General features: G+C 38.2%; 1 protein-coding gene and 1 pseudogene across 1 annotated transcript in view; one reads left to right on the top strand and one right to left on the bottom strand.

The window, feature by feature from the left end:
• WDR70 (WD repeat domain 70) overlaps window positions 1-19,971 on the top strand; it is a 307,839-nt gene that overhangs the window by 56,959 nt on the left and 230,909 nt on the right. The gene's annotated exons all lie outside the window — the stretch shown is intronic.
• Window positions 4,636-5,169, bottom strand: LOC122896616 (annotated as a pseudogene).

Raw genomic sequence — 19,971 nt, 5'->3', positions numbered from 1 at the left:
TTATTGCCATGTGATGGTCTCTTGATTAAGGATTGTGTTTTCCTTCTGCTTTCACAACTGTGAACTTGCTTGTTCAGGATTGTTCCGTACTCTCTTAATGATCAGCTCTGAATAGACTCATGTTTCATGAGTCTCAAACCAGTGCTCTGTTACGAAACTGTGTCATTTGCTATGCTGTTGTAACTGAAAATGCAGAAAAACCCAAGAATAAGCTTATTTTCTCTTCCATAATTAAATTGTTGCATCCTATATATAATAGTGAGCTATCAAAGGGAAGATGGGAATAAACAGAATTCTTGACAATCTGTACAAGATTAATGTAAACTCTAGTACTGCAAACATTTTATGAATGTTACTATTTTAAATCATGAGAACTGTGTAGCTTTGCCATCATTTGCCCTTAGTCTCCAAATAAATGATGGACTTTTTATGACAATATATATATTTCTTACTTAATATGTATTTTCTTAAAAGATTTTATTTATTTGACAGAGAGAGCACAAGTAGGCAAAGCAGCAGGCAGATGGAGAGGAGGAATCAGGCTCTCTGCTGAGCAGGGAACCTCACGTGGGCTCAATCCCAGCACCCTGGAATCATGACCTGAACCGAAGGCAGCCGCCTAATCGACTGAGCCTCCTAGGCACCGCACCTTAATTTTATACCTATTTATGCATCCATCTGTAATTCACTTTTTATGGCAAAAAATTTCAAACGCAGAGAAAAGTAGAGGGATTACTGTAATAGCCTTTTACCCTTTACCTGGATGTAAGTTAAAAACATTTTTTGTATTTGCTTCATTTTTATAATTTTTGAAGTATTTAAAAGTAAAGACACACATAGCTTTCACTTTGAAATAATTCAGCATGAATCTTTCAAATATATAGACATTTCCCTATGTAAATATAGCTCCAGTTATCCTAACAAAATTATTTAGAATTTCTTTTTAAAAAAAATTAAAAAAAATTTTGTTTAGTTACTTGACAGAGAGAGAGAGAGAGAGAGAGAGAGAGAAAGCACAAGCTGGCAGAGTAGCAGGCAGAGGGAAAGAGAGAAGCAGGCTCCCTGACAACCAAGAAGCCTGATAGGGGCTTGATCCCAGGACCCTGGCATCATGACCTGAGCTGAAGGCAGTTGCTTAACCAACTGAGCCACCCAGGCGCCCCTATTTAGAATTTCTTAATATTTCTCTTTTTATAGTTTTTTTTTATTGTGCTATGTTAGTCACCACACAGTACATCATTCGTTTTTGATGTAGCGTTCCATGATTCATTGTTTGCGTATAACACCGTACTCATTAGAATTTCATCCCATATTTAAATTTCCCCAGTTTGCTCTCAAAATGTGTTTTAATGCTGGTTTGTCAAACATGGATCTAATCAAGTAATACATATCACATTTATTGTGTACCTCTCTTACATATCTTTTAATCTAGGAGAAGGTTTCCTTCCAAACCCTTTTTTTCCCCATGACTTTATTAAATAGGTCGGTTGTGCTTCATAAGGTTCTTCCCTGAATTTTCTCATTGTTTCTTTACAGTATCATTTAACTTATTTGTCTCCAGTATTTCCTATTAAAGAGGAAGGCTTGATTTTAATCTCTAATGTATCACATCAAGTGGCATATATTGTCTAGTTGTTGCTATTTGTGACTTGCAAGTAAGATTGACCTTGGATTAAGTTGGTGACATCTGATTCTTCCATTGTAAAGTTAATATATTATATACTTGAGATAGGCAAGAATTTTATAGAGAGATGTTTGGTAGCGTGGAAATATCTAGATCTCATTATTGCTTCACTTAGTAAGTTTAGCATCCATTGATTATTCATAACTGAGTCAGTTATCTCATTGAGGGTTGTTAAGCTTGTGATTTTCTTGATTTCCTAAATTCCATTATTTCATCTACATTTATTTGTTGACATTCTCCTAAGAGAACTTTTCCATATTAACTGATGTTATTCGGTTACCTTAAAATACAGTTCTACTGTGAAGGCAAGATAAATATTTGGTTATTTAACTACCCATTTTTAGTTCATGGGTAGATGGTGATAAATGAGTTGCTGCTGTTATTGGGGGTGGTTTTTTTTTTTTTTCTTTTTCCTTTTTGAGTGGCAGGATTTATGACTTTAAAATTTTTGTGCATTCCAGTCAATTGTACTCATTATTCTTTTTGATGTTTAAATTGTCCCAGATTTGGCCAGGGGAGTCCCTGATTGCTATGTAGTTTTGACATGTACTCATTAGACTTTATGAAAGCTTACTTACTTTCTGGCATAACATGATGTAAGCTTCCTGGTACGTTCCTTTCCAGGCCCTAGAATCAGCATTTCCCCATGGAGATCTTTTTTTTTTTTTTAAACTGTGGAAATGGTATTTAGAGACCAAATATGAATGTTATACCTGCTCATTAATAGTGGGATATCATTCCTTCTTGACCTTTTCAATGAAAGAGTTAGGAAATATAGGTGTGTGTGTGTGTGTGTGTGTGTGTGTGTGTGTATTTAAGTGACAAGATCATATTGATATTTACATTTCAAAATTTTAGTAAACTTTAACTTCAGAATATTTTTTTAATTTATAGAAAAACTGCAAAGATCATCTAGAGTTCAGGCATACCCCTAACTCAGTTTCCTCTGTTGTTAATATCTTACATTTACCATGGTACTTTTATGGCAAGTAAACCCACATTGGTCCATCACTATGAACCAAACTCCAAACTGTATTTGCATTTCACTGTTTCTCCACTAATATGCCTTCCAAGATACACCTTACACTTAGTGTTCATGTCTGTTTAGTCTTCTCTGGTTTATGATGACTTCTCAGTCTTTCCTTGTTTTCCTGACCCTGGCAGTTTTGAGCGGTCCTGGTCAGGTGTTTTGTAGAATGTTTATTGATGTGTTTTTTTATGATGTTTTTCTCTGGTTAGACTGGGACTCTGGGTCTTGGGGGATGAGTATCACAGAGGTGAAGTGCCCTTCTTCTCACATACCAGGGTACATGCTATCATGTTTTTAAGGTTTCTCCACTATAAAGTTACTTTTCCTCCCCTTTCCATTTGCTGTTCTTTGGGAGTAAGTCAGTGAATGCTGCTCACATTTGGAAGAGTAGAAAAATTAAGCTCCACCTCTTGGTGGGGGTAGTGTTTACATAAATTACTTGGAATTCTGTATTGATTACTTGATACTTGTTTTATATATTGGGTTATAAGCCAATACAATGTTATTTATTTTGTTGCTAAGACTATTTCAGCTGTAGTCATTGGGAGCTCTTGCAATTTGGCTCATGTGATCCTTTCTTTGATATGCCTCCTTTTTTTTTTTTTTCCCAAGTACTTTTTACTTTTTGGTACTATTAGATGCTCCGGACTCATCTTGTACTGTCCCTGCCCCAGTCCTAGAGTCAGTCATATTTATTAGGATAGCGGTATCTAAAAACAGGATCTAGGTTCTTGGTGTGCTTATTGTTCCTTCTAGTCTTCTCAGCTGAGGTGGGAATTAAATGCACATATACACACTTGTGTGTGTGCTAGATCTATAAAATTATTTCTTTATCCATTTGCATCCATGTTGAGATAAACAGGAGTTCATACCCATGTCTCTGACTCGAAGCTAGTATACATTGGTTCATTCCAGTCTTCCTCCTTCTTGGAAACCTTCACTTCCTAACAGTGGGAACCCTGGTTCCCACCAACCATCATTTCTGTGTTTGTTTAACCCAAGTACGTGTGTAAAACAGTCACAGAATGGTTAAGTTGTATTCCTGCTCCATTTTCTTAAAAATAAAAGTCTCTTTTAAGTTTTTCAATTAAAATTTCACACTGAGAAATTATTGATGAGATTATTGGTGAAATAATTGATTTAGGAACTAAATCCAAAGGCAAGCTCTCCACTCTGTCATTCACTCAGGACACACAGTGAGAGAGGCAGGGTGGCTGTGGAGAATCAGGATCCCTGCGAGGCAAGCTTGAGACCCAAGCTGGCTCTTTAGTTCTGCCGAAGCCCTGCACATCTACCTGGAAGCTGCTGATACCAGGAGGCGCAGGGAGCTGCAAGGCCCCTGAGGAGCCAGCTACTAAGTCGGGTGTAGGGAGCTTGAGATGGCAAGGAGGCCTCCACACCTTAAGCTGCTGGGTACTTCTGGGAGCCCCTGCTGTATAACTCCTTGGAATAGATCCATGGTGGTCCTCTTCTGATTCCAGAAGGCATGATCTCTGAGAGGATACCTTGTGACTACGAGATCACACCAGCTGGCTTCCAAGCACCTGTCCTGGGACAGGGGTGAAGGAGTGCTGGCCCGAGGGGAGGATCCTTTCGGAGGATCTTCTCTGTTGACCCCAACACCTCAGTCAGCTAGCCCATTCTCACATAGATTAGTTATACTTCTATAGTCATATATATTATAGTTACATACTAAAAAGAGAAAAAAACTTGCCTGAAGAGAAACTCCTTAAAGGATCCACATGGCTCAGGAAGTTGACTATTCCCTCACCCCTATCTCCCCCAAATTCTTTTATAAAATCATGTAGTGCAATCTTTAGGAAACCCCCACTCAACCCAGCTCCCCTCAGCTTGGCCCTCCTGTGTTCCCATGACCATGGACTACCCCCACCTCCAGCCCAGTGCCTGGCTGCATCTAGTCTTATCTGTGGCCATCCGTCCCAGCCATGGATTTCTGCCTGGTGCCCCTCTACTGTGCTCCCAGGGGCCATGTTGGCTGTGGGTGGGGGAGGGAGTGGTATCCAGGTGGCCTGGTGGCTTGGTGGGGCCAGGCCCAGAAGGAACTGAATTTTGCAGGAGAGGAGGAGACCACAGCTGTCATGGGGATGTTGCTGCTCTGATGGCTCTCAGAGGCATGTAGCTTAGGGAACATGGCCAGTGCAACAGGAAAGTTGGGTGGTATAGCAGGTGTTTTGCTGGGGGTGCACATCATCTGGCGGTGATGGTAGCTGTTGGGAATGGTGGTTTCTTGGAAAAAACCACTCAGGGCAGTCTCTAGCTGCCAGTGCAGTCTCTAGCACCTGTTGCAGCTGTTCACCTGGTTGGCAGTGCAACCTACAGCCAGCATAAATTGGTTGATCATGACCTGGAGCCATAGGTGGTCCACTTTCGCTAACATGGCTCTGGGCATGTGTGATCCGATCCCAGCTGGGCAGCACAGGAAACTTGCTGCCATGGTTTGCCATGGTTTGCCACAGAATGTTTACTTAATATCTTTGATTTTAATACTCAAAATCAAAGATAGAACATATTTTTGAGAAAAAACATAACTGGTCAAGACCAGGAGTTGGCAAAATTTTTCTGTAAAAGGGCCAGATGTTAAGTATTTTAGGTCTTATGTGCCACAAATGATGTTTGCTAAATTTGTGTGTTCATGTGTGACTGTATATTATATAATACTAAATTAAATTCACATTAAATTTTTAAATACTGAAAAAAATGCAGTGGAGGTATTTTCTTTGGCATTCAATTCTTTTCTCTTTATTTTGTTAGCTGATTGTTCCAGTTTTAGATTCTAACATATTAATGATCATATTAATGATCAGATTTTGCTTTTTGATGATTACAGATTTGATAAATGTCCAATGAATTATTCAATTGATACTTGTTGAATATGGCAGAGTTAGACTTTGGTCTGCCATTAGAAGCCTTTCATTAGGGTGTGTGGGTGGCTCAGTTGGCTAAGCATCTGCCCTCAGATCAGGGTCATGGGATCGAGTCCTGCATTGAGTCCTGCATCAGTCTCCCTGTTCGGCGGGGAGCCTGCTTGTTCCTCTGTCTGCCACTCCCCTTGCTTGTGCCCTCTCTCTCTGACAAATAAATTTTAAAAAAATAAAAAAAGAAGCCGGGGGCACGTGGGTGGCTCAGTGGGTTAGGCCGCTGCCTTCGGCTCAGGTCATGATCTCAGGGTCCTGGGATTGAGCCCCACATCAGGCTCTCTGCTCAGCGGGGAGCCTGCTTCCCTCTCACTCTCTCTGCCTGCCTCTCTGCCTACTTGTGATCTCTGTCAAATTAAAAAAAAAAAAAAAAGAAGCCGTCTTTATTTTCATTTTGATCTGTTAACCCTTTAGATTAAATTGCTCACAGCTATGAGAATCTATAGACACCTGTTAACTCAGCTAAATTTTTCCATACCTTTCCTCGCTCATCTACATTGTTACTATATCACCTGCAAAGAAAACTTGAAGGAGTTTGTTGACTGTTTTGAAGGTGTAAAAGCAGGGTGTGCTGTTTTTAAGACCATCTATTCACCATGGTGAGTAAGTGGGTGTCAAAGTGGCGTCCACAGCCCCGCCTCCCTCCCCGCCCCCCATAGCCATTCAGGATAGGCAGCAGAAGTCCCAAGTTTAGGAGTGAGAATGAGATCAGGTATTTTGCAGTTTGGACATCTCTGATGAATATTTTAATATTTTTGACCTTGTTCTCACTTCCCTGGGATACCTAAACATTCTTTGAGGTAAAATGTTTCCTTGATCTACCTGTAGAAAACAGAGATTTTTCAAAATGCTTTTCTTCTGTTGTTATTCAACTTCTTTTTGATGCATCTTCCATTTTGGTATTTTGAAGTATGTTTAATAATTTGCTTTGGACTTTTGCCCAGCCAACATCAATATTAGATTTGTGAATCTTGAGGTTGTAAAGTCTTTCTTTGTCCCATTTAGTGAAAATCATCAGTACTGCATATTCTCTAATTCAATCTGCTGGTCACCTTTTGTTTTGTTTCTTCACTGAGTCTCAAAAAAATTATATATGTATGTTCATGAGTTAGAATCCATGGGCACACAGATCCTTCAGATGTATCCTTTACGTAAAAAAATGTGGATGGAGTTAAATTTTTCACAAAATATTAAGAAGCTTTGGATCACTTAGGTAGCCCCAAGTTAAGAATTCCTTATCCTCTGCCCATTTAAAAATGGCTACATACTCTTATTCTCTTCTTTTGAAAAACACTTTAATTAATTAATTATATATTATGTTCTCATACAGGAATTAAAACATTACAGTTAAAACTAAAGTTCTTCTGGGACGCCTGGGTGGCTCAGTTGGTTGAACGACTGCCTTCTGCTCAGGTCATGATCCCAGAGTCCTGGGATCGAGTCCCGCATTAGGCTCCCAGCTCAATGGGGAGTCTGCTTCTCTCTCTGACCTTCTCCTCGCTCATGCTCTTTCTCACTCTCTCTCTCTCAAATAAATAAATAAAATCTTTAAAAAAACAAAAAAAAAACTAAAGTTCTTCTTTGGTCATCTTTTAAAAATCTCTTTTTTAGGTATTCTTACTGTTTTCATGAATTCTTTAAGTTTTTTTTTTTTTTTTATGCCACCATTGACAAATATACATACCCATCAGAAGAGTATATACTACGGGCGCCTGGGTGGCTCGTTTGGTTGAATGTCTGCTTTTCACTCAGATTGTGATCTGGGGTCCTGGGATCGAGCTCCGCATCGGGCTCCCTGCTCAGCAGGAAGGCTGCCTCTCCCTTTCCCACTCCCCTGCTTGTTTTCTCTCTCTTGATGTCTCTCTCTCTCTCTCTCTCGGTCAAATAAATAAATAAAATCTTTAAAAAAGAGTACACACTATACTTGTTTTTATAAATGACATTAGTTGGTTGTTATTCCATAATTTATTTTTGTTTTCCACTTCACAGTATTGCTTGGAGATTTTTAATATTCCTACATGTTCTACTATATTCTTTCCAAGTGTTGTGTAGCATATTATGTATAATTTACCATAGTGCAGAACCATTTGAAGGTCATGGTAAAATGTTAGATGCCAAAGGGGGAAAAAAAATAAGAGAAAGAGAGAAATCAAGAAACGGACTGTCTCTTCACTCTAGAGGACAAACTGATGGTTACCAGAGGGAGGTAGGTGGGGACATGGATTAAAAAAGTGATAGAGATTAAGGAGTGCACTTGTGATGAGCACAGAGTGATGCATGGAAGTCTTGAATCACTATATTGTACATCTGAAACTATTTTAACACTGTATGTTAATTGGAATTAAAATGCAAACTTAAAAAATGTTAAATGCTGGACCTCACCTTTAGAATTTTTTTTTTTAAAGATTTTATTTATTTACTTGACAGAGATCACAAGTAGGCAGAGAGGCAGGCAGAGAGAGAGAGGGAGAAGCAGGCTCCCTGCTGAGCAGAGAGCTTGATGCGGGGCTTGATCCCAGGACCCTGGAATCATGACCTGAGCCGAAGGCAGAGGCTTAACCCACTGAGCCACCCTGGCGCCCCTAGAATTTTTAATTCTTTAGAGTTGGTGTAGCCTGGGAATAACTGAACTCTGAGCCGTGCTGTCGGGGCCTGGTATTACTTTTCTAAACTATGATAACTGAAATTCATGCGTATCAGAACTATGCAAAGCAAGGATTGCCTGTGTCTTTTTTTTTTTTTAATTCCAGTGTAGTTAACCTACAGTGTTACATTCGTCTCAGGGGTACAATAGAGTGCCTCAGTGGTCAGTGGTTCTGTATATTACTTAGTGCTCATGAAGAAAAGTGTACTCTTCACCTGTTTCACCCATGCCCCCTAACCACCCGACCTCTGGTAACAATCTGTTTGTTCTCTGTAGTTAAGAGTCTGTTATTTGGGGGCACCTGGGTGGGTTATGCCTCTGCCTTCAGCTCAGGTCATGATCTCAGGGTCCTGGGATTGAGCCCCGCATCGGGCTCTTTGCTTTGCAGGGAGCCTGCTTCCCTTCCTCTCTCTCTGCCTGCCTCTCTGCCTACTTGTGATCTCTGTCTGTCAAATAAATAAATAAATAATCTTAAAAAAAAAAAAAAGAGTCTGTTATTTGGTTTGTCACTTTTTTTTTCTTCTTTATTAATTTGTTTTCTAAATTCCACAAATTAGTGAAGTCATGTGGTATTTGTCGTTTTCTGACTGGCTTATTTTGTTTAGCCCTGTACTCTAGCTTTGGCTGTGTTGTTACAAATGGCAAGATTTCATTTTTTTATGGCTGAATAATATTCTGGTTTTTTTTTTTTAAATTAAAAAAAATTTTTTTTTATTTATTTGACACATCACAAGGCAGAGAGAGAGGAGGAAGCAGGTTCCCTGCTTAGCAGAGAGCCCGATGCGGGGCTTGATCCCGGGACCCTGGGATCATGACCCGAGCCGAAGGCAGAGGCTTTAACCCACTGAGCCACCCAGGCGCCCCTATTCTGTTTTTTTTTTTTTTTTTTTTTTTGTGTGTGTGTGTGTGTGTGTGTGTGTGTGTGTGTGTATACACCAGATCTTCTTTATCCATACATCTGTCAGTGGACACTTGGGCTGCTTCTGTAGTTTGGCTATTCTAAGTAATGCTGCTGATTGCCTGTATTTTTAAAAAATACTTATTGAACTATAGTTGACATATACTATTATATTAGTTTCAGGTGCACAACATAATGATTCGACAATTCTTTACATTACTCAGTGCTCATGATAAATGTAGTCACCGTGTGTCTGTCATACAATGTTATTGCATTATTGACTATATTTCCAATGCTGTACTTTTCATCTCCATAATTTAATTTATTTTATAACTGGCACCCTTAATCTTCTTTGCCTATTTCTCATAACTGTCTCCCTTCCCCACCTTCTTTCTGGCAACCATGAGTTTTCTGTTTTTAAGGGTCTGTTGGTTTTGGTTTTGATTTCACATATCGGTGAAGTCATACAGAATTTGTCTTTGTTTCATGTAGCAGAATACTCTTTACCTCCATTCACATTATTGAAAGTAACATGATTTCATTTTTTTAATGACTGAATAATATTCCATTGTGTGTATGTGTGTGTATCTTCTTTTTAAAGATTTATTTATTTATTTGGGAGGGAGAGAAAGAGCAGGGGAGGGGCGGAAGGAAAGAATCTCAAGCAGACTCCCCACTGAGCACAGAGCCCAACATGGGGCTCTATATCAAGACCCCCCAGGGCACCTGGGTGGCTCAGTGGGTTGGGCCGCTGCCTTCGGCTCAGGTCATGATGTCAGGGTCCTGGGATGGAGTCCCGCATCGGGCTCTCTGCTCAGCAGGGAGCCTGCTTCCCTCTCTCTCTCTCTGCCTGACTCTCTGCCTTGTGATCTCTGTCTGTCAAATAAATAAATAAAATCTTAAAAAATAAAAAGACCCCCTCAAGATTTTTAGTATCACATGATAAGGTTTCAGTATGTTATCATTTGTCTTAAATGTTCAACCTTTTCATGTGCATGAATTCTATTTTTCATTAGGTTTCTCTTCAAAATTATTATTCTTAATTGTTTTATAAATGTTAAATATGATTAAAAATGTTAAATAGATTTCCATTTCAGAAATTCACCAAAGATTCATAATCAAAGACAGGGCTGTTTCTGATCATGTATTAGAGATCATCTTCCCAAAGCCATTTTGTGAATGGGCGCGTAGCAGAACTGCTCTGCATATTTCAGTAACTTCTAAGACTGCACATTAAAGATTTCTCAAATTGGGCTTCATGGGCATATTTTTAGGGGCTTATGAATTTCTTTCATTAATTAAAACATTTTTTTTTTATTTTGATTATCTTTGGCCAATCCCTAATTTTGAGCAGAGACACACATCATATATAAATGTGCTGGCACCAAGGGAAGATTTGTTCTGTCATGAAGTGATGTATGAATAAATTTTTCACAATAGTTTGAAAAAGACAGGGGGGAAATCGTGTCATCACTGGAGCACAATAAAATAGGCATGTGCTATAGCACACAGTAAATATTCGTTAACTAGCTGATCCAAAAGTAGGTTAGAGGACTTAGGTAGGTGGACATAATTAATTTGTTCGCAACAAAGAAGTTGTTTCATTCTGTATGATATTGTTTCAGCAAACATCTCAAAATTAATCTGAATTCTTTGGATCTTTTGTTTTAGTTTTTACTTTAAAAAATCACTTTATTGAGCTACGGTCTACATAACATAAAATTCATTCATTGTGAGTGTGCAGTTCATTAATTGTTAGTAACTTAAGAGTTGTGCAACCAGTACCACAGTCTGATTTCCATCACTCTAAAATCAGATCTCATTTCCATTGTGGTCACTCTTCATTTCTTCCTCCAGCCGTATGCAGCCGCTAATCGGTCTGTTTCTTATCAGTTCGGTTTTTCTGGACATTTCTTACATATGCAGTCATACAGCGTGTGGTCTCTTGTATCTGACCTCTTAGCATAATGTTTTTGAAGGTCATCTGTATTGTAGGACACATCCCGTGTTTTGTTCCTTTTTACGATCAGATAGTATTCCATTTTGTATTTATGTGTGTGTGTATGTATGGCATATTTTGTTTGTCCATTCGCCAGTTGGTGGACACAGTTGGGTTATTTCTGCATTTTGGCTATTATGAATAATGCTATTATGAACATTTGTGTACATGTCTTGGGAAGGATATATGTTTCCATCTTATGTCTTTCTTAAGTTGATACTACCTGCATTGGGAATTGTTAGGTCATGTGGTAAATTTATGTTTAATATATTAGTAACCTGACAAACTGTTTTCAAGAATGACTATACTGCTTTGTATTTGTATTGGCAGTATGTAAGGGTTCCAATGTTTTTAGATGATCACCATCGTATGTTACTGTCTTTTTCATGATAGTCATTCCTGTGGGTGTGGAGTGGTTAATGTTTACTTTTTAAATTCATTGTGAATTCATAGTTTTATAAGAGTGTGAAGGATAAGAACCCTTGTCACCTGTTTATAAGCAGTTAAGTAATATTATAAAAATCATTTGCCACCACAAAATGATCTCTCAGCTACTCTCCCATTAGAAAGAAGGTGTTATTACTTACATTTGAAAAATACTTACCTAAGGCATTGAGAAAAGGATCAATTGTGGAACAATCCTCAAAAATATGTAGAGTTAAAAAAGCACAGTATAAAAGTATATAGTTTTCTTTTTTTTTTTAAGAATGGTATAGTATTTTTAAAGTATTTATTTTTTAAAGTATATGTATTTTTCTTTAAAGCTTGGACAAAACAGTATGTACTATTTGCTTATATATGCATAAAATACTTCTGGAAAGGTATAGAAGAAACCAATAACACTGGTTGTTTATCGGGAAAAGAACTAGTTATCTGGAAGGAAAACGTGTTGTTACTTGTCCCTTATATATCTTTTGACTTTCAGCCACCATGTGTAGATTCTACTTATTTTATCCAGGAATAATAATATCCACAGCCTCTCCAACATTGTTTCTTGCCTTTTTAATTTTTCTTTTGTTAAAGAACAAAGAAGATATGTTCTGTTTGCGTACTAGTTTATTTTTTTATTTTTTTTTTTAAAGATTTTATTTATTTACTTGACAGAGAGAAATCACAAGTAGATGGAGAGGCAGGCAGAGAGAGGGGGAAGCAGGCTCCCTGCTGAGCAGAGAGCCCGATGCGGGACTCGATCCCAGGACCCTGAGATCATGACCTGAGCCGAAGGCAGCGGCTTAACCCACTGAGCCCCCCAGGCGCCCTGCGTACTAGTTTATTGAGTCTGGCTGAATTCTTCGTATCAGTGAATTCTCACAACTGCCGTGTGTCATAGATACATTTACTATCCCTGTCTTATGGATGTGGAAATGGAGGCTTAGGGAGATTAATTAATTAGCCTAAGGTCACACAAAGTGATAGAGCAAGGATTTGAATGCAGGCATTCTAACTGTAGAGCAAGTGCCATTAATCATTATGTTATACAAAAGCACAGAAGAGATTGAAACCATTTAGGGTAAGTGCCATTGGAAACAGTCAAGGGTGGTGTGTTTGCTTAATTCTTTTATTTGTAAGCCTTACATATCTCAATACTTTATTCACTGCCCATGCCATATAACTGAAATAATAATGTTTTGGCTTTTAGGGAAGGTTGTTTTTTATTACTTTACAAATGATATTTGTGCATCATAGTAGTTTCTTCATTTCACATAATTGTGTGATAAATTAGTGATTTGTTTAGGTATTTGTGCTTTCTCTGTGTGTGTTATCAATTAGTTCTGAAAAGGAAATTGAAAGTGGACAGAGATTCCCCTTGCAAACATAGACACATGATTGGTGTATGAGTTGATGTGTTTGGAAGCAGAATTACATAAATTTCAGTAATCATGGCATTGTGTCTCTTTTCACTTGACCTAGTCCATTAATTGAGTTTAATGACAGTGTATATTTGAACTTTTTATATTTATTAATAAATTGGTAAACTTGCTTTATGACTTTCCTTATTAATATATTATGATGTCATATATTAACATATATTTCCATACTACTAGATTTTGCAAGCTTTGCCATATATTACTTTTCCCCCCATAGATATCACTGATCAGTGGCATCATTAATAAGGCTCTGCTTGAGATGCATGGTAGAATATTACATCCATCTAGCCTCCTTCAGCCTTGTACATAACAAACTTTTATTGTCTGCAACTAATCTTGGATATCACCAATAAGAAGGAAGCAGTTGGAAAGTAAGATGCCTTCAGCTGTAATATTAGATTGATAAAATCACCAGTTATTCTCATGTATGTCAGGATGCTCCCAGGCATTGATAAGACTTCTTGTGGTTTACTAACTGGAGAGGAGGTTGTTTATTTGGTTTTTATGAAGATCAGATGAGATCATGTACATCAACAGAAATCTTTAATAGGAGATGAAAAGGTATGTGGGAAAAAGCACAGTTAGTATTCTCTGATAAACATTATGTACCTGAATATATTTTTCCTTTCTCTTTGATATTTGCTTTGTAAAATTATATAAGCTTAAAGATTTTTTAAACTTAATTTCCTGGGTTTCTGCTGCCTTCTGTAACTGTCGTCAAGTTACATAACTTGTAAATTCTATCTTGTTAACTAAATATCAGTGAACTTTTTTTTAAAAAAAAAGATTTTATTTATTTATTTGAGGGAGTGAGAGAGCATGAGATTGGGGAGGGTCAGAGAGAGAAGCACACTCCTTGCTGAGCAGGGAGCCCCATGCAGGATTCCATCCTGGGACTCCAGGATCATGACCTGAGCCCAAGGCACTTGATTAACCAGCTGAGCCACCCAGGCATCCCACAGTGAACTCCTGTATTGTGTCTCAGCTTACTTATTATTATTTTTTTTATTATGTTATGTTAGTCACTATACAGTGCATCATTAGTTTTTGATGTAGTGTTCCATGATTCATTGTTTGCGTATGACACCCAGTGCTCCATGCAAGCAGTGCTCTCCTTAATACCCATCACTAGCTCACCCTTCCCCCCACCCCCCTCCCCTCTAAAACCCTCAGTTTGTCTCTTGGAGTCCATAGTCTCTCATGGTTCGTCTTCCCCTCTGATTTCCTCTCCTTCATTTTTCCCTTCCTTCTCCTAATGTCATCCAAAGCTATTCCTTTTGCTCCATAAATAAGTGAAACCATATGATAATTGACTTTCTCTGCTTGACTTATTTCACTTAGAATATTCTCATCCAGTCCCATCCATGTTGATGCAGAAGTTGGGTTTTCACCGTTTCTGATAGCTGAGTAATATTCCATTGTATATATGGACCATATCTTCATTTTCTTTCTTTCTTTCTTTATTATTTTTTTCCATTTAAAGGTTTTTATTTATTTGGCAGAGAGAGCACAAGTAGGCAGAGTGGCAGGGATAGGGAGAGGGAGAATCAGGCTATCCGCTGAGCAGGGATCCTGACATGGGGCTTGATCCCAGGACCCTGGGATTATTACCTGAGCTGAAGGCAGCCACTTAACGCACTGAGCTACCAGGCACCCCTGGACCACATCTTCTTTATCCATTTGTCTGTTAAAGGGCATCTCAGCTCTTTTCATATTTGGCTATTGTGGACATTGCTGCTATGAACATTGGGGTGTATATGGCCCTTCTTTCATTATATCTGTATCTTTGGGGTAAATACCCAGTAGTGCAATTGCTGGGCTATAGGGTAGCTCTATTTTTAATTTTTTGAGCAACCTCTACACTGTTTTTCAAAGTGGCTGTACCAATTTGCATTCCTACCAACTGTGTACGAGGGTTCCCCTTTCTCCACAGCCTCTCCAGCATTGTTTCTTGCCTTATCAATTTTTACTATTCTAACTAGTGTAAGGTCATATCTCAGTGTGATTTGGATTTGAATTTCCCTGATGGTTAATGATGATGAACACTTTTTCATGTGTCTGTTAGCCATTTCTATGTCTTCATTGGAGAAGTGTCTGTTCCCATCTTCTGCCCATGTTTTGACTTGATTATTTTTTGGGGGGTGTTGAGTTTCAGAAGTTCTTTATGGATCTTGGATATCAGTCCTTTGTCTGTAGTGTAATTTTCAAATATCTTCTCCCATTCGGTGGGTTGCCTGTTTGTTTTGTTGACTGTTTCCTTTGCTGTGGAGAAGCTTTTTATTTTGATGAAATCCCAAAAGTTCATTTTCGCTTTTGTTTCCCTTGCCTTTGGAGATGTGTCTTGAAAGAAGTTGCTGTGGCTAATGTTGAAGGGGTTACTGCCTGTGCTCTCCTCTAGGATTTTTGATGGATTCCTGTCTCACATTGAGGTCTTTCATCCATTTTGAGTTTTATCTTTGTGTATAGCGTGAGAGAATGGTCAAGTTTTACTCTTCTATACATAGTTGTCCAGTTTTCCCAGCGCCATTTATTGAAGAGACTGTCTTTTTTCCACTGGATATTTTTTCCTGTTTTGTTGAAGATTATTTGACCTTAGAGTTGAGGGTCCATATCTGGACTCTCTATTCTGTTCTATTGGTCTATGTGTCTGTTTTTTTTGCCAGTGCTGTGCTAATCTTAGTGATCACAGCTTTGTAATATAGCTTTAAGGCAGGCAATGTGATACCCCCAGCTTTGTTTTTCTTTTTCAACATTTCCTTGGTGGTTTGGAATCTTTTTTGGTTCCATATAAATTTTGGTATTGTTTGTTCTAGCACATTGAAAATGCTATTGGTATTTTGATTGGGATGGCATTGAAAGTATAGATTGCTCTGGGCAGCGTAGATTTTTTTTTTTTAAAAAGATTTTATTTATTTGACAGAGATCACAACTAGGCAGAGAGGCAGGCAGAGAGGGAGGGGTGGGAAGCAGGCTCCTTCCTGAGCAGAGAGCCTGACGTGAGGCTTGATCCCAGGATCCTGGGATCATGACCTAAGCAAAGGCAGAGGCTTAACCCTCTGAGCCACCCAGGCGCTCCCAGCATAGACATTTTACCAATGTTTATTCTTCTGATCCATGAGCATGAAATGTTTTCCATCTTTTTCTGTCTTCAATTTCTTTCATGAGTATTTTGTAGTTCCTTGAGTACATATCCTTTACCTCTTTATATAGGTTTATTCCAAGATATCTTATGGTTTTTGGTGCTGTTACAAATGGAATTGATTCTCTAATTTCTCTTTCTACACTTACATTGTTAGTATATAAGAAAGCAACTAATTTCTGTACATTGATTTTGTATCCTGCTACATTACTGAGTTGCTGTCTGAGTTCTAGCGATTTGGAGGTGGAGACTTTTGGATTTTCCACATAAAGTATCATGTCATCTGTGAAGAGAGAGAGTTTGATGTCTTCTTTGCCAGTCTGAATACCTTTCATTTCATTTTGTTGTCTCATTGCTTTTACTAGGGTTTCTAGTACTATGTTGAACAATCGTGGTGAGAGTGGGCATCTTTGTCATGTTCCTGATCTTAAGGGAAAGGCTCTCAGCTTTTCCCCATTGAGAATGATACTCACTGTGGGTTTTTCATGGATGGATTTTATGAAATTGAGGAATGTTCCTTCTGTCCTTAATACTCTGAAGAGTTTTAATCAGAAAGGATGCTGTATTTTGTCAAATGCTTTTTCTGCACCAATTGATAGGACCATGTGGTTCTTCTCTCTCCTCTTACTAATATGTTCTATCACATTGATTGATTTGCTAATATTGAACCACCCTTGCATCTCAGGGGTAAATCCCACCTGGCTGTTATAGATAATTCTTTTAATATAGTGTTAGATCCTGTTAGCTAGGATCTTTCAGAGAATTTTGGCGTCCATATTTATCAGGTGTTTGCCTGGTTTTGGGATCAAGGTAATGCTGGTCTCATAGAAAGTCTGGAAGTTTTCCTTATGTTTCTGTTTTTTGAAACAGCTTCAGAAGAATAGGTATTATTTCTTCTTTGAATGTTTGTAGAATTCCCTAGGGAATCCATCAGGTCCTGGACTCTTGTTTGGGATCAAAAATCCATTTTTGATCATTGCTTCAATCTGGTTACTGGTTATTGGTCTTCTCAGGTTGTCAGTTTCTTCCTGTTTCATTCTTGGTAGTTTATAGTTTTCCAGGAATGCATCCATTTCTTCTGAGTTGCTTAACTTACTGGCATATAACTGTTGATAATAATTTCTGATAATTGTTTCTATTTCCTTGGTGTTAGTTGTGATCTCTCCCCTTTCATTCATAATTTTATTAATTTGGGTCCTTTCTCTTTTCTTTTGGGTAAGTCCTGCCAGTGGCTTATCAATCTTATTAACTCTTTCAAAGAACCAGCTTCTAGTTTCATTGATGTGTTTGTTCTACTGTATTTCTGGTTTCTAATTCATTGATCTCTGCTCTAATCTTAACTGTTTCCCTTCTTGTACATGGGTTAGGCTTAATATGTTGTTGACTTTCTGGTTCTTTAATGTGTAAAGATAGTTTGTGTTTTCGGGATTTTTCTTTTTTTCTTTTTTTTTTTTTTTTGAATGGGGCTTGGATGGCTATGTATTTTCCCCCTTTGGACTAACTTTGCTGTATCCCATAGGTTTTGGACTACTGTGTTTTCATTCTCAATGGTTTCCATGAATTATTTAAGTTCTTCTTTGATTTCCTGGTTGACCCAAACATTCTTGAGCAGGATAGTCTTTAGCTTCCAAACCCTTTCTTTGAATTTCTTTGAATTCTTTGAATTCCTTCCAAACCCTTTCTTGTCATTGAGTTCCAGTTTCAAGGCATTGTAATCTGAGAATATGCAGGGAATAATCTCATTCTTTGTGTATCAGTTGAGTCCTGATTTGTGACACAGTATGTGGTCCGTTCTACAGAAAGTTCTGTGTGTGCTTGAGAAGAATGAGTATTCTGTTGTTTTAAGGTGGAATGTTCTGCATATATGAGGTCCATATGGTCCAGTGTGTCATTCAAAGCTCTTGTTTCTTTGTTGATTTTCTGCTTAGATGATCTATCGCTGAGAGTGGAGTGTTGAGGTTGCCTACTGTTAACATATTATTATCAATATGTCTCTTTATTTTGGTTGAGAGTTGGCTTATGTAGTTGGCTGCTGTCATGATGGGTGCATGGATATTTACAATTGTTAGATCTTCTTGTTGGATAGACCCTTTAAGAATGATTTGGTGCCCTTCTGTATCTCTAACTATAGTCTTTAGCTTAAAATCTGTTTTATCTGATTCAAGAATTGCTACCCCAGCTTTCTTTTGCGGTCCATTGGCATGAAAGATCGTTCTCTGTTCCTTCACTTTCCTTCTGGATATATCATTAGGTTCAAAAAGAGTCTCTTGTAGACAGCATATGGGTGGGTCTGTCTTTTTATCCATTCTGCAACCCTGTGCCATTTTATGGGAGCATTTAGGCCATTCATGGTGAGAGTGATTGTTGAAAGATATGATTTTATTGTCATCATCTTGCCTGTCAAGTCCTTGTTTCTATAGATTGTCTCTGTAAGTGTCTATTCAGTATCACTCTTGGGGTCTTTCTCCTTTTATAGAACCCCTCTTAATATTTCTTGCAGGACTGGCTTAGTGGTCACATATTCTTTTAGTGTCTGCCAGTCCTGGAAGCTCTTTACCTCTCCATTCATTCTGAGTGACAGCCTTGCTGGCTAAAGAATTCTTGGCTGCATGTTCTTCTCATTTAGTACCCTGAATATGTTTTACCAGCCGTTTCTGGCTTGCCAGGTCTCTGTGGCTAGGTCACAACTTATTCTGACGTTTCTCCCCCTGTATGTAAGGAATCTCTTCCCCCCATCTGCTCTTAAGATGGTTTCCTTGGTTCTAAGATTTGTGAGTTTTACTATTACATGCTGGGATGTTAGTCTATTCTCCCTGATCTTGGGAGAGGTTCTCTCTGCCACAGAGAAGCCACAAATGCTTGTTTCATCCCCCAAATTAGGGAAGTTTTTAGCTACAATTTGCTCGAATATATCTTCCAGTCCTCTTTCTCTCTCTAGCTCCTTAGGGATCCCAATAATTCTGACATTGGACTTGTGTTACCAGCAGCACAGTCAAGATAAAGAAGATTTCATTATCCCCCAAAGTTCCCTCTGGTCACGTTGTGGTCAGTCCCTTCTCCTGACACCAGGCAACCACTGATCTGATTTTGTTGTTGCCTCTCTTGGTAGGTTTTCTCCTTTTCATTGCTGTGTAGTATTCATCATATGAATACAGTTCAGATTGTTTATCTGTTCACCAGTTAGAGATTTGGGTTGCTTCCAGTTTTTAGATATTTGAATGAAACTGCTATAAATATTTCTGTACAGGTCTTTTTGTAGATAAGTTTTACTTTCCTTGGATAAATAGAGTAAGTTTGGAGTAAGAACTGCTGGCTCCTATGCTATGTATATGTTAACTTTATAAGAAATTGCCAAACTTTCCCAACATGCCTGTACCATTTTGCTTTCTAAGCAGCCATCTATGAGTTTTAGTCAATTTACATCCTTAGGTACACTTGGTGGTATCCATATTTTAAAATTTATACTTTTTTTGGGTGTGTAGTGATATGTAAATGGTTTTAGTTTAAGTTTTCATAGTTAGTGTGATGTTGAGCATCTTTTTATGTCTTTCATTATGTATTTCTTCTTTAGTGAGCTGTCCACATCGTTTGTCCATTTGAAAACTTGAGTTGTTCTTCTCAGGTTGGTTGATAAAGCTCTTTTAAGATTTGTGTATCATAAATATTTCCTCTCAGTCTGGAGCTTTTCCTTTTCCTACGTGTCTTTTGAAAAGCAGCCTTAATGTATTTTTACATATTGTTTTCTGTTTTTTTGCCCAAAACCATGTTTTCTT

The sequence above is a fragment of the Neovison vison genome, chromosome 1 (assembly GCF_020171115.1).
Source record: "Neovison vison isolate M4711 chromosome 1, ASM_NN_V1, whole genome shotgun sequence".
Lineage (NCBI taxonomy): Eukaryota > Metazoa > Chordata > Mammalia > Carnivora > Mustelidae > Neogale > Neogale vison.
This window is presented reverse-complemented; position numbering and strand designations above follow the sequence as displayed.